At 35.8% G+C, this 12,612-nt stretch overlaps 1 long non-coding RNA gene across 5 annotated transcripts in view; it reads left to right on the top strand.

Moving 5' to 3' along the window:
- LOC104910709 overlaps window positions 1-12,612 on the top strand; it is a 93,689-nt gene that overhangs the window by 42,693 nt on the left and 38,384 nt on the right. For 4 of the 5 annotated variants that reach the window (XR_004159595.1, XR_004159594.1, XR_004159597.1 and 1 more), the window contains exons 3-6: window positions 1,334-1,431; window positions 6,237-6,439; window positions 7,940-8,110; window positions 9,349-9,415. This is a non-coding gene — a long non-coding RNA (uncharacterized LOC104910709). The remainder of the gene's footprint in view (window positions 1-1,333; window positions 1,432-6,236; window positions 6,440-7,939; window positions 8,111-9,348; window positions 9,416-12,612) is intronic. The other variant, XR_004159598.1, reaches the window with a different exon arrangement.

The raw sequence follows: 12,612 nt of genomic DNA, 5'->3' as shown, positions 1-12,612 counted from the left end.
AAGCATTGTCCGTACTTTTCTTTTGGTATCTTACAAGTATAATTTGTCTGAATTTCATGTGTCTGGGAGTGTTAGGAACCAAAGTATTATTGAACTGTGCATATATTTTGTATTGCTGCATAACTCATTACGTATGCTCAGTATAACTTACAGTCTGATGTGCATCTAGTCCTAAATTCTTCTATGTATATTCTTGCCATCTGTTTGCTCTTTATTTTTTTGCCACTGACTGGCTATGCTTTGACTCAGACTTGCCTTGACTGCCTTGCACGAAGAGAAGAACATTTTACAGTTGTCACCATAAAGAGATGGAGGTGAAAGAAACATCTGAAGTAATCAAAATTGAATTTAAGAAAAAATCGTACCCATGGAGAAGTGATCATCAATTAACAGGAAAGGAGCTGGTTTTCCAGAAACCTCAAGGGAGAAATAAAAGTAAAAGTAGATAGTTGAAACCAAGAACAAGTAATTGGAAATTGTCATTTGGGGAAAGAATGTTCTGTAGTGACTAAGATCATGAAGGGAATGTGTGGTTTTTTTTCTTGGGTGAAGACTTGAAATAAAGGAATTAACTAGAACCCAAACAACTAAAGTGGAGTTTTTAAGCTGTTACTACTTATAAGTATTTGCACACTGTTCTCTTACACTCAATAAAAGAACAGTTTGTTTTTGTGCAATAAAAGAAAGGGATCAAAACCAGGACCCTAAACATGAAGTGTCAACTCTCTCAATCTTCTCCTTATGTATATATTTAAGTAATTCTATTCTCTTACTGACATTTATAAAAGCTTTAAGGATGTAGATACATAGCATTAGTCTATAGCAGAAGATGTTGGCTGGTAGATAAAATTATATTTCAATTTGAATTTTAGCAAAGCAGGATACAACTACTCGTCATGCTGGTGAGATCATTTCCCAGTGTCAGAAATATGAGGCATTTGAGTATCTTTTCTGTTTCTCAACTGACTTGCAGTCACAGTGCTTTTCTTTTGCTTGTGGCAGGTTTGTTTTTTGTTAGCAACTTATTTTTTAACACACCATTCTGACACCTTGACAGTTCATGTGCTAAATCAAACTTTACAATCACCGGCAGGCAGTTATTAGATGTATTGCACTTAATTAACTTTGCACCTAATTACAAGCAATGCTGCCCGATTACAAAGGGCATAAATATATTAGTGCCCTAGCTGTCACATCATGAACATGACTGTTTGAACAAGTCAAGCAAAAGCAATTACCACATTGTGTGCATGGTTAAGTGTAGCAGAGTGCAGAAGAAGGAATGAACTGTTTTACTATTAATCAGAATTTAATTTTGCCCTTTGCGTTTCAGGTGACCCAGATGAGCAAAGAGTATGACAAAAAGATTTCCTTTCATCTGTATAAATACTTCAGGATTGCTTTGCGTAGAAGGAAGACAACAGTTGCAGGGTAGGAGCTGACTTAGTATTTGTTAGATACCCACTCTTTTGCATCTATGGATGATAAAATATGAGGCTTATAGCGTTAAGGGAAACAAAAAATAACCTCAGCAGTCTATAGATGATAAGCAAAATTTGTGATTCAGAATTGCACTTAAGTAGCAGTTGCCAAAATGAGAAGGAGAACAGAATTTGGTAATTTTTTGGTATTTATTCTGTAGAGGAATAGGTTGTAAAGAAAAATACTAGCGCTAATCTGGTGTTTTGCAGAAATCTGTCTTGCATTAGCACAGGAAGAAAACATCTCTGCTTGAAAAGTAAGCTAGAAATGCACAGCATATTTCAAAATTTCATAACTGGCTTTGCAGACAGTCTGTATCTTGTATCCTTCTGCATCAAGTATATTTTCTGACCTCCACATGCTGTTTCTCATAGGAATATATACAAAACATGTTATAAGTGTCAATTAATTGTTGCTGCGCATACAGCAATAGAGAGATGTTATGTTCATTTTACAAGAAGCCTGGCTAAGGAGGAAAACTGAAAATGTTTAAACACATTTCATTCCTTAAAACTTCTATTTCCCTGCTTAGCAGAAGAATGGCCTCTGAATTAGGAATGTTTTGGAACAAAACTAAAAATGTTTGATTTCCTTTTCAACAAAGTTTGGTTGAAGATTTCATTTATTCACCAATGCACAGACATCCCATCTTAAGCAGTCATAGGAATTTCATGGACAGCAGTCTGTACCATCTGCTTTGTACAAGGTATTTAATACTTTGCTCAAAATAGCACCCAGGTCACATGAACCAATTTCATATATATTGGACAAAAAAAAGGTCACTAGAACTTGATTTTGCTTCAGGCAAATGGAAGAAAACAGAAGGAGTCACAATGTGTTGCTAAATTAGTGGCTGTAGGATTTGCAAGCTGTTGTGTAGGAGCTCTGAATAAAGTGAGTTGTGAGAATGTATGTAAACCTTTCCCAGCCTAGCACAACTACTCATTGTCATTCACTTTTAAATAGGCTGTCTGTGTTGTTTCTGGTAACTCATGGAAAAAGTAGGTGGCCTTTAACAAAAGTTTTGGATGCCTTTGCAATTGTATGTACATAAAAAAATTGACTCCTTTGTGTGCAACAGCATAAAGTAAAAAATGGGGAGATAATGTGTTTTCAAATACAACATTACATCACTGCTGAAAACATTGATGAATGTGTTAAGAACTTGGGTGGCCAGCAATTTTTACCCAGTTTAAAATTAGAGACATTACTGTAGAAAAATAAACTTGTGCAGGAAAATGTCCTGGTGGAGTGATCTCAGAGAAATAAGTACTGTCAGTCAGGTAGCTCATGCGGGAACACTTTGGCTGTTTCGTTACTCCTTACTACAAGAGTCAGGAGTTCAGTTTAAGAGAGAAGTTAAGTCATAAGGTTTGTGTAATGATTAATCTTCAAGGGAAAAAACGCACTGCTAAACTTTCCACTGACGAGGAACTCTGAGGTACAAGGAGTTAATATGAAATAATGTGGACTTTAATCTTGCAACATACAAAGGGAGTTGTGTTCCACACAAAGTGTTTTGAATTGTCATTTTCTTATTTGAATGTATTAGAACGAACAATCCCTCAGTAATGTTTAAAAGTTAACCTAAAACCAGTTAGGCTTTATTAATATTAATGCTAATAAATGAATATTAAGAATACTCTGTCCATTTGAGTATAATCAGATAAGACAAGGAGAAGTTGTTATAGTAGAGAATTACTGTTTCTTATGTGCTTGCGATTTTTTTCTGATGGTTACTCCTTTGTTGTTGCTGCATGGCTGCTACTTTTTTCCAATTGCTTTTAGTTAAAATATTCAATGATCAGTTAATATATTTTTGTTTTGCTTTCTGATGTATTATAGTCCCATGATGGGGGAAATGGTTATATGAAGTATATGTCTGAAATAATTTCTTCTCAATTTTGAAGCAGGATATCACTGTGTGTGAGGAGCTGTCTCTCCCTGGACAGGCTGAGGTTTGCAATGAGAGGCACTGCAGGTCTGGGAGGCAGGGCCCTGCAGAGCTCAGGGTTCTCTCTGCTCCTCATGGCTTTCAGGCTCTCAGCAAGAGCTCAAGGTCCTGCCTTTTACACGTGAGATTCAGAACGCTGCTAGTCTGGTGCTCTCATAGGGTAGGGACTTCCAATCCTAGTGGTGATGTCCCATCACTTGAAACAAAACTGTTCATTAAGTGTTGATAAGGTGTAAACATTGAACAGTTGCCCCATTTTATTTCTGCCTTCCACCCCATACACAAGTGAGAATATTTATATTATAAGAAGAGCTAGGAAGCCACCTGTGGCAACTATTTTCCCTATTCTGTAGCATTTCACTGGCCACTGTGGAGTCTTCAGCTTTTCTACATGTATCATATTTGTCTTAATTGAACATTGACAGTTTTTATTTGGTAGATTGAGAGATTCATCACTCATGATTTCTAAAGATTTAGGGCCTTAGTGCTCTCCTAAGTCATCGGCCCTTCTAAGATTCAAGAAAGTCATTTTTGGTGGATTTTTATTTTATTTTATTTTTTGAAATATCTAAACAAAACTGGAAACTACAGCGATACATGAAGAAAAATATATTTAAAAGCCCCATGACTAGATTTTATATCTAAGTCTGTCTTTTTTTTTTTTCATGGAACTGCATGGTTTGTAGTTTGACTTTTTAGTCTGTTATAATGGCTCTTTCCATGTGAGTGCATCATAATATAGGAAGCTAATTGACTTTGACTTCTCTGCTTCTGTTCCCAGTGGGATAATGCCAGTTGTAATTCTTTTATTGATTGTTTAGAGCAATTAGCAGAAAACAAATTTCTCCAAAGAACATATAATTTGGTTTTATTGCTGTCTACTATTAAAACTGATCAATTTGTTATCTGAAAAAATTAATAAGAAACACATTCCATCTGTTTATTAGCCGAAGAGAGACAGGTTACCTCATCATTAATGTCATCAGTAATTAGCACTCTGTGCTGCCACCATCTGTACCAGTGGTTGGCAATCTGTCAGCAGCTTCAAATGCCAGGGCTGATTGTGCCAAACAGTGGCAGACCATGTGTGATCCTGAAATTTGTAAACAGTAGATGGCTAATGTAATTTAACTAGTCAGTTTTGTTATATGTGTGACTGCAGCCTCGGGAAGGACATAAGAGTTTAAAGCTCCAGGGCAGTTCCTGATCATTGGGTCACTAACACTAGGCCCAGAATGTCATTCCCAATTAATCAGGTTTCTGATGGCCAAAACTGGTTTTTGTTTCCACTTGGGATGAGGTCTGGAAAGGCACTGTGGTCGGAGTGGCGGAAACTGTGCTCACATTCCATCAGCATCACTGGCCTCCACGATAACCAGCTGATAAACACTAGATGTATTTCACAGAAGCCTCATTAGTTGGATAGGCTTCTTAGTTGTTATGTAGTTGGGAACTTCTCATTCCACTCCATACTGGATTTTGTTTTACACTGGGTAAAGTTTCCTAAAAATAATAATAACAACAAAGTTACAAAGTCAGGGAAAAGGAAGTAGTTCTCTAATATTTAGGCACTAATCTTTAGTTTTTTACTGACTTTTTATTATGTTAATTTTGATTAAAAAATGCATCACATTTGATTTTGAGTTTTTAATTTTGTTTTGGGAGAAAAAAGATCTGAAAAAATCTGACTGCTTCGTAAAATAGCTTCTGAGGGTCAGAGACTCTTGAGGTCACATACACAACAATTTGAAAACTTGTGTAAAAATACATTTGTAAACGTGGAGAGCTGATTTCCATTCTTAAATTTGCATCATAATTACAATAAGAGAATAGACATGTATTTAAGTAATTAGTGAATTATTTGGGTACTAATTTTTCATCGGTATTCTCCTGTTCTATGCAGTCAGTCATAGGAGCAATATATACAAGTACAGGTAGAAATTAAATGCTTTTTTTTGACACATGCTTTCAAAGCTTCCATTAAGATATACTACATTAGGTATCAAATGATGAAATATCAAGATTAGTGGATATCTGTGAATAGTGGTTATCACTAATACCCAAGCATTTTCCTCTTTGGAACTACCAGAGAAGAAAGCTACTGTAGATGTGAAATCCAATTGACACTGTAGAAAAATTAGTAGTATGAAATTTCCAATGAACTGATAGACATTTGTCTTTGGTGCATAAAGCCTAAGTTCAGGGATTGATCTCTTTCTGATGTGAGAACATGGATCTGCCATTGAAAACTTTGGATCTCTAGTCTAGGGTTTCAGGAATGATGAATTTCAGGGAGTCCATTGTAATGTATAACTAAAACAGTGTAGTACTGATATTTATTGATGATTGTTCATATTTATTCAGAAAACATAGTTTGCACACAGACTGATCCAAAGCACATTGAATTGAAACATTTATTTGAGCTTCAGTAGATTATTGAGTAAATCTACTTCATACAAATTTTTACAGAATATGCTGTCTTCAGAAGCAGTTCCAAGATGAAGGGCTGAAGCCTTCTGCTGGAGATCACTGAAATTGATTGGAAGACTTATGTAGACCTCCTCCAGTGTTAAAACATAGTTGAGGTTGGAAGACAAAACTTCTGTAGAGATAAGTTAGGGGGGCAAGTTATGGTTCTCCATTGTTGGTAGAAACTTCTTGGAGACAAGTAAGTATTCAGTCATTAGTTGCCTGTATCATTCTTCTGGGGTACTTCTAAGTGACTGTCCACATATCAATACGATTTAGCTGTTCTCAGGTACAAAACAACCAATTCTGTGTTATTTTTTTTTCTCTGAAGTGGAAAGCTTAGTGCTGTCATTATCACCACAAGGGATGGGAGTCATGAGCTGAAATGCATGTGGCTGCAGTCATCTCAGATATTCACCAGTATCCTGCCCAAGTCTGGAAGGCCATTTGTGCTACCTGGCAGAATTGAAGATGATGGAAAATGAGCAGTCCTTTTAGATCTTACTCTCTGCTGTCATCTTTGTTTCTTGCACTGTAAGGAATATTACTTCATAATTTTAGGAAAACATAAGCAAGATAGGAACGTAAATTAGAGGAAGCATGATTGGAGGAAAAAAAGGAGGTGGAGATTGAGTCAAGAATGTAAATGGGGAATATTGAACTTAGCTCCAATCCCAGAAATTTTGTGATTTGTTTGCATAATTTAAAAACAGAATAACATTCATTTTGCTGAAGGTTTTTATTGCCTTTATCTTTTATAAAAGTTATGCTTATCAGCTGTGAAAATGACAATGCTTTGTTTTAGCTAAAATGTGTTCACAAGATAAAACTGTTTTCGTCTTTAGTTGGTTGATTTAATCTGAATACTATGCCTCTGAAATAGAGTCCTTTCCTTTTTTTACCGAGGCCAAATTGTCATATATATATATGTATATATATACACGTGTGTGTGTGTGTTTTTTTTACAGTGCCCACTGAATTGGGATAGATGACAAAACAAGCTCATAATGTAATTTTTCAGTTAGAAAAATGTAATGTAACCATATTAGACTATTAGAAACTGTTTCTTGTTTGTAAATAGTATTAATTCAAACAATGAATAATTAATTGTAGACAAAGATCAATTAAGAAAAGTCATCTTAAACTTGACTTATTTTATTTGTCTCTGTGATTATGGCTGGCCAAATCATTACATATTTGTCAAATGGCAGTTCAGGAAAGATGGGTTAAATGTCAATGAAAATTGCAGAAATATATAGTTCTTACTACTTTTACTTTATTCTTGTTTATTTTCTGATATTGCAACTAAAGCTTGAAGCAATCAGTGATCATTCAAAACACTTACAGTACCAATTTAATTTTAGTAAGAATTTGACCTAACTGTAGGAATGTAAATGTCTTATCAGATGAGCGTATAAAACCTTAAGGTTGTTCATATTATGAAGGTGCAAAATAAAACTTAATAACAAAAATGCTACTTCCTCTTACAAATGAGTGAAGGAATGTCATATAACTTCACTGAGGGCTTCTAGAAAATTTTCAGGCCTTTCCCATTTGCTTTATAGTTGGGCATTTTCATGCAGCTTTTGGCATGCTGCTCTGCTCTAAGAAATGTAGCACTTCTGAACTTTCAGGTCATTCAGTTTGAATTTCAGCCGTCTCCTCCTTTGACTGATGGATGCTTTATACAGCACAGTGATTCAAGAAGAATGTAAAGGAGTAGTGTTGAGATTCATAGAATGTGCTACCAATTATGGGACTCTTGAGGAGCGTGTCAAGTGAACACACTCCTCAAGAATTCCATCCTTGGTAGAATGTTTTATGAATTTTTCTTCATAGACTGTGGCAGGATGGGCAGTGTTGGTAGATGATGCATATGTTCCCTCACCATTATAGATACAAGGCTAAGCATCCTGCATTATTTAGGACTGTTAGGCTCTTGGAAAAGCATTAGGCAATTTTCATAATAATGAACAGCAGCTCCCAACTTTGTAGCCTCTTTTCTTTCCTAACCTTTCTCCTTGCTCTTCACAGCTTTTCTTCATTCTGTGCTGTAGTTGAATGCATCTTCAGACTTACTGTGTCAACAGTCAGATTTGGAGATCTTTTTGAGACGTGCTGATGCTGACATTTTCAATGAGTAAAGCTGTCCAGAACACTTCAATACAACGCTCTTCTGGCAGCGCTGCGAGTGGTGCATCAGTGGTGGGTATCAGTTCTGAGCTAATGCAGATCAGGTTTCTTGGTGCTTGCTTGTGTTTATGGGGATGGGAAAAAAAAAAAAAGGATTTGCCCAGTATATTGCAGCCAATTTCAAATGCAAGTAAAGGGGTCATGAATCTGAATCCCTCATCCATCATAACTCTCAGGGGCAGAGGATAGCTGGGACAAAGCCAACTCCATGCGGTCTAAGTCATGAGCTAAGGAAAAGTGGAGTTTAGTAAGAGTGGTTATTGACAGAAATGCACTGGAGGCAGTAGATATGTATTTGCTCTACTGATGGAATCCTACTGATTTGATCACAGAATGTAAAGCTTCACTATCTGAAGCTTCATTTTCTTTCTTCCTTTTTTACCATTATACATTCTGTGACACAAGTTATGTCCCACACCAAAGAAGAAAATGTCTACAAAAAATGTACTAAAATTTCTTTCAGCCCTTTTTCTTCAGAAAAAGATTAACAGGGACAATAGATATATCACTTGGTTTTTCTCACTGCTAATATTGACATGTGAGCTGGTGAAATTAGTGTCTCTATATATTCATATATATACTTATATATTTGTCTGCAAATGTTAGGATTGTGGCAAACAGATTAGTCTGGGATACAGATCACACTTTGTTAAAAGTAATTACACCAAAAAAATGCTTATTTTATATAAATCAAAGCTGCATCTTGTTGCAGAATAAACTGTCCACAGTGTCCTGCTGGAACTGAATTGACAATAATCAGGCATTCACTTTATTGATATCTGTTGTAGGATAGAGAACTACATCATATGCCTCAAATAATTAAAATTTAAATCAACACAGACACTCCTCAGTGATAAAAAGAATGCTTTATTTTGGCTTGCATCCTCTGAAATAGAATGAGTTTTGAACACCAGTTTATGATGTACAGTTGTACAAGTGCAGGTCTTGAGTGATGTCACCAAATTCTTTGCAGAAATGTGCATTCTTAGTTTTGTGTGTTAGATTTAAACAAAAAAATAGTGTGGACTATTTTCTATTTTGAAAATAGAAAAGCTTTGAGACTGATTTTTGGGGTTTTAATCTGATATGGGAAAAGAAGATAACTTTTCCAAAATAGATGCATAGACTACATATGCAAACAGGAATAGAAACTGCCTAGAGAGCTTTCATGCTTCAAGGACATCATGTGATTATTTTTATATTCTGCCATGAAGATATTCTGTAGTAATATTCCACTTCTTGTTTTACAGTATTGAATGAAGGCTGAGACATTAAAAATAGAGTGTGAGAAAAAAGAAAAAACATCAACAAGAGCAGGTAATGAAAAACTTATTAAAAAGCCATGCATGTCAGACTTCCTTCTGTAAAGTGTGTGTTTGGAGTAGCAATTCTGAATTCTGCAGGGTACTGTAAGTAATGAAGAAAATTGGTCAACCAAAAAAAAACTTTTTTGGAAACTTGAGTGCTGCTGAGCCCCTTAGCATGCAAACTGTACATCCGCATAAAATAAACCTGCGCCCTGCTGATAGCTTTTATATTGTTCCCCTTGTATGCATCAATTTGTTTGCTTGGTTGAGCTTACTTGAGTAAATGTTCTATGATTTTATGGGGGGAATGATGTTTACAGTTTCCATGAGTAATTAGTAATGAAGCAAAATGTAGAACTAAATGAGGCAGGCAGTGTCACCAAGGAAAAGTTACTCTTTTACCTACAGTAGGAATCTTCTGTTCATGATGTATTTGTCCCATTTGACAACAGAATAACCGGAGTAGAGAGGGGAAATGGTCAAAGAATTGCAAATACTGCTGGTGTGGCCTAATGTTGAAAACCTACTTTAGCAGGAGAGTTGGATCTCTTATAGTCCCTTCCAACCCCTGCAATTCTGTGATTCTGTGAAATATTCCAAGAAGAGAGCTGCAGTGTGGAAATAAATCAGAAGATTCCAACATGAAGAGTCAGACTGCAGGAAAGATAAAAACTAAGAGGGAAGGCAAAAACAATAATGAACTTAGTTCATTCAGGAAGGAAACCACTTACTTGCCTACAAAGGCAGAAACGAGAGAGGTAGGAATAGATTTGTAGTTAGAGAATAAACAGAACCTATTGACTTTGAGAAAAATTTGCACAAAAGTTGTTCCCTTTAATGTGACAGAGTATCTAAAATTACTAGTTTGAACCCCTGAGATTAATGTAAAGAATTGTAGGGAAAACTGTGTGCTCAGCAGAGTTTTGAGATGGGACAAACATGTCTTACCCAGAAAGCCTTAGGCTCTTTCTTGCTTTTACTCTCTCAGAAAAAGGTTGTTGATCTTAGGGACAAGTAAACCTGATGATAGCAAGCTGGTAGAAATTATGAAGCTAGAGAAGTGAAAGAATGTGTAAAGTTTACTATTTCTTACCTTTGAAAATATAGAGTAGTAGAAGTCAGGAAGGAAGGGGTGATTAAGACTCCAAAAGATGATGGTTTGTCAGAAAAAATATCTTGCATTCCCCTGGATGAGATGTTTGCCGTGGTGAATGCAATGCCTATCAGATGGTTGTAAATGTTGTCTAGAACTGCTGTCCTGGACTTCAGCCATGGACTCTTAAGTGAAAATTGTTTTGAAAGCATGGTATTATGGAATCTGACTGTACAGAGCTGGCTTTGCAATAAGTAGACTTTAAGGGACATACTCTGGGGGAAGAGTATGATTTATGTACTGAATAATCTTTCCTCTTTTGTCCAATGAATAAATCTTTATACTGGCTGGCAGGCCCAGAACCAAGGGAAGTGCTGAGCTGCTGCTGAAGAGATGATATGACATGTCACTCTGAAAGTACATGATACAAAATGCATGTAAATTGTTTGTTTTATATAAATACATATGAAAGGAACAAGTCTATTCTTTAGAGTGACCTTAGAAAATTCTCAGTGTAATTTTGAATTTAAGTGCCTTCTCTTATTCTCAAGTATTAGGTTGACAGATGACAAAGAAGTGTTATAGTATGTTAATATTAAGCAGGGCAAAAAGTAAAGGTGTGTATGACAATTTTGCAGTTGACTTTCAGAGTACACAGCCACTTACATATGTGTGAATATTACCAGCTGCATCTCCAAATTATTAGCTACTTTCTCTTCAGGTTTAGCTGTGGAAAAGTATGCAAACTTATTCCTATTTGATCGTGTCCTTGAAGAAAATCTCCTAGAAAACATAAAAGACCTTTACAATTGAAAGAGCAAACATGCTAAATTGCTCCAACTTAAACTAATTTGGTTTAAATACGCTGTATGCAGGCAGCATTATTTGAACACGGGTTTTATTACACAGTTGAGCTGATAGCAATAATTCAGTAAGTCTTCCCCCGAAGCTTGTAACTCCTCCAGACAGCAATACTTTAAATAGGCGCAACATTTTAGGAGAATGCCCAGGACACTAAGTCAGTCTTTGTCAATTGATGTCACACATCAGTGAACTAAATATTGATTTAACAGCTGCACGCATCATCTGAAGGTGTGAGAGAGAATGCTAGGAAGGTACATCAAAACAATGGGAACAGTTTCTTTTCATTAGAGTGGATATAGTGTGCACCTCACACCTCCCAGAATAACATTAATTGGTTTGTCCTTAAAGAACAAGAATAAATAAGAGCCATTAAGCGTCTAATGTGTATGGTATCAGGGTGTATGACACAGTTATAAAGTGTGAAAATTAATTATTTTTTCCTTTATTTATTGTACTTGTCCCAGGGGTAATCTGCTTCAGCGCCACACTAGCTCTTTTCAGTCTTGTGCAAAACCATATATTACATCAAAGAATTAGGATCGTGTTCAGTGAGAGAAGAGATTCAGGTTAAGGAAAGTATGACATAGTGGTTTTGTTTGCATTCCCTTAGCAACTGTAGGGTATGGAGAAATATGCAAGCTATTAAATTAAAATGGCTGTTAACATTATTATTGAGTGCCGACACTGTAATAAGGAAGTAATGCCCCAGAAATTTGTAATAAAATGGCACATTACTTTCTCCTTTTGGGAGAATTTTAACCTGTTAGCTGGGATGTGAGATGGGAGAACAGTTTAAATGGTTAGCAGTTCTGGTACAGCAAAAGGTAAAGTACAAAGCATTCTAGGAAAATTAGTGATCTTAAGGTCAAATACATAGTGGCATAAATGCAAGAACTTTGCTTCACTCTTCACCATCTCTCCATAATATCTACAATGCGTGCCAATATTTGACATAAAATATTTTTGAAAATTAAGTCTTCAATTTTCAGTTCCAAAAATCATAAGGACTGGCAACAGATTTAACATTTAAGATTTGGAAGTGGCCTCAAGAGTAATGTGCTTTGACATATTACTTTGTTCTTTTAAAATAAATGCAACAATTAGCCCAAATGAATTTCCAGAGGAATTTCTTGTCTGCTGAAAAATCATGAATAATAATAAAAGAAAAGAGTGCAGAAAGGAAGAAGGGGTCATTAGAGTAAATAATCTATGGTTGAGAAACAAAAACCAGTTCCGAGGACTCTTGAAGT

This window comes from Meleagris gallopavo, chromosome 4, assembly GCF_000146605.3.
Source record: "Meleagris gallopavo isolate NT-WF06-2002-E0010 breed Aviagen turkey brand Nicholas breeding stock chromosome 4, Turkey_5.1, whole genome shotgun sequence".
Taxonomy (NCBI): domain Eukaryota; kingdom Metazoa; phylum Chordata; class Aves; order Galliformes; family Phasianidae; genus Meleagris; species Meleagris gallopavo.
Note: the sequence above shows the minus strand (reverse complement) of the source record. Positions and strands in the feature narration are given on the sequence as shown.